Below are 3245 nucleotides of genomic sequence, written 5' to 3'. Positions count from 1 at the left end.
AGTTCACTATCTTGTTCAATATCATATAAATGTAATTATAATTATTAACGAAAGGCGACCGTGTTTTTTAACATATATTACTACTAGCTAGATGGAATATTGATTTGATAGGGGTCTGATAATTCATATATCTCTCCGTTTGAAAAGACGTGATTGTCAAAATACTAAGTTAGAATGAGTGCAGAATGTGGGGAGCGACAGAGCGCGTGTTCCAATGACAACAACTCCCATGAGCCCACGCACTTTCCCGACGTCATCAAAGTATGTCTTATGTTATTATTTTGATTGAGTGACCCCTGGTGGCCAAAAATCCCATACTGTACGTTTAAATGATGAACAGTTTACCTCAAACGGCCAACCTACGTTACTCGCATAATCGTGTTAAGGTATCTGAGACAACAGATTAATACAGTGAAACACTGAAAAGCGAATTTAACATTTAAGTGAGTCAAATGAGTTCAAATAAGTGAATACGACTTTCTGCTCTAATGTAAATGCCTGCATTTGTCCATATCGACATGTAAATCATACAAATTACGTACAATATAGTCGGACCGCAGGTCTAAAAGAAGCGACGATCCGGTTCAAATAAACCGGTTCAGTAATTCTCGAACAAAATAATCGACGTCTCAGGGCATTTCAAAGTGCGCGCATGCACAGCGAGTGACGTAGGCCGCGTTAGTGAGGTGATTAGATGCTTGTGTGATTTATAAAGTCTTTTTACATACAAGTTATAATTCAAAATGTTATTTTTTCCTGTCAGAAAAGCACATGGATACATTTGTGAGAGAAAAACTCGTCGAGTGAAGTCTTATTGAGGCGTCTAACGGTAAGTTCATGTTTATAATACATTTTACATAATTATTTGTCAGTGATAATCAACTAACGTTAAACGCACATATATTTTTATTTCGTGCTATAGTTAAAGCTAACTTTGTGTTCAGAATTTACATAATTTATGAGCCTAAACATCATATACCCATTTTCCAGATCGTGATTTTGACTTGTCCTAATCACTTTGGTACACCTATAAGTGTTTATATATGGACTGTTTTAAAGCTATGGAGTAACCCAGTACCTGCGTGACTTGTCAATAGGTGTGTTCGACATCAGCTGCGGCTGGATGCAACCGATCGGCGAGAGTAGTCGCGTGCAGGTGGGGAGGAGCTGCAAACGGAGATATGAAGCCGGACACGTTGTGGCACCCGTAGTTTGCTGCAATTACGTCAGTCATGGCAGATCACGTGGATTTTGCTTACTTGTTCGCAGACGAGCTGGAAGCAATAGAAAATCCATTATTTTTGCAATACATTGAGCACGATGAACAACGAAGGTGAGTAAAGGTTAAATGTAAAAAGTATATTTTTAAAACAATTTATAGACACATTATCAATTTAGCTTTAAAGTTACTAGACCTATGCCTAGAAACAAAAAATTATATGTTGAATAAAAATACTTTATCGAAAGTCTAAAGTCTTTGCAATGATGTAATGGGTGTTTTTTGTAATCAATAGCTCTTGTTGCTTGCCTTTTAACAATAATTGTTATTATTTTGGTTTAATTAGAGAGAATGACTCATTCTGACGAATAAATAAATGAGTTTTACTCAAATTTTAACACTTTTGTATAGACTAATTATTTAATTCAAATCCCTATTCAACATAAAACACTGATAATAAATGTTTGACTAATGTTACGTGTGTGTTCAGGTAGACTACATGTACTGTACAGTCGTGGCCAAAAGTTTTGAGAATTACATAAATATTAGTTTTCAAAAAGTTTGCTGCTAAACTGCTTTTAGATCTTTGTTTCAGTTGTTTCTGTGATGTACTGAAATATAATTACAAGCACTTCATACGTTTCAAAGGCTTTTATCGACAATTACATGACATTTATGCAAAGAGTCAGTATTTGCAGTGTTGGCCCTTCTTTTTCAGGACCTCTGCAGTTCGACTGGGCATGCTCTCAATCAACTTCTGGGCCAAATCCTGACTGATAGCAACCCATTCTTTTATAATAACTTCTTGGAGTTTGTCAGAATTAGTGGGTTTTTGTTTGTCCACCCGCCTCTTGAGGATTGACCACAAGTTCTCAATGGGATTAAGATCTGGGGAGTTTCCAGGCCATGGACCCAAAATTTCAACATTCTGGCCCCCGAGCCACTTAGTTATCACTTTTGCCTTATGGCACGGTGCTCCATCATACTGGGAAAAGCATTGTTCTTCACCAAACTGTTGTTGGATTGTTGGAAGAAGTTGATGTTGGAGGGTGTTTTGGAACCATTCTTTATTCATGGCCTTGTTTTTGGGCAGAATTGTGAGTGAGCCCACTCCCTTGGATGAGAAGCAACCCCACACATGAATGGTGTCAGGATGCTTTACTGTTGGCATGACACAGGACTGATGGTAGCGCTCACCTTTTCTTCTCCGGACAAGCCTTTTTCCAGATGCCCCCAACAATCGGAAAGGGGCTTCATCTGAAAATATGACTTTGCCCCAGTCCTCAGCAGTCCATTCACTATACTTTCTGCAGAAGATCAATCTGTCCCTTATGTTTTTTTTGGAGAGAAGTGGCTTCTTTGCTGCCCTTCTTGACACCAGGCCATCTTCCAAAAGTCTTCACCTCACTGTGCGTGCAGATGCGCTCACACCTGCCTGCTGCCATTCCTGAGCAAGCTCTGCACTGGAGGCACTCCGATCCCGCAGCTGAATCCTCTTTAGGAGACGATCCTGGCGCTTGCTGGACTTTCTTGGACGCCCTGAAGCCTTCTTTACAAGAATTGAACCTCTTTCCTTGAAGTTCTTGATGATCCTATAAATTGTTGATTTAGGTGCAATCGTAGTAGCCACAATATCCTTGCCTGTGAAGCCATTTTTATGCAACGCAATGATGGCTGCACGCGTTTCTTTGCAGGTCACCATGGTTAACAATGGAAGAACAATGATTTCAAGCATCACCCTCCTTTTAACATGTCAAGTCTGCCATTCTAACCCAATCAGCCTGACATAATGATCTCCAGCCTTGTGCTCGTAAACATTCTCACCTGAGTTAACAAGACGATTACTGAAATGATCTCAGCAGGTCCTTTAATGACAGCAATGAAATGCAGTGGAGAGGTTTTTTTGGGATTAAGTTAATTTTCATGGCAAAGAAGGACTATGCAATTCATCTGATCACTCTTCATAACATTCTGGAGTATATGCAAATTGCTATTATAAAAACTTAAGCAGCAACTTTTCCAATTG

Source organism: Carassius carassius, chromosome 17 (genome assembly GCF_963082965.1).
Source record: "Carassius carassius chromosome 17, fCarCar2.1, whole genome shotgun sequence".
Classification (NCBI taxonomy): domain Eukaryota; kingdom Metazoa; phylum Chordata; class Actinopteri; order Cypriniformes; family Cyprinidae; genus Carassius; species Carassius carassius.
This window is presented reverse-complemented; position numbering follows the sequence as displayed.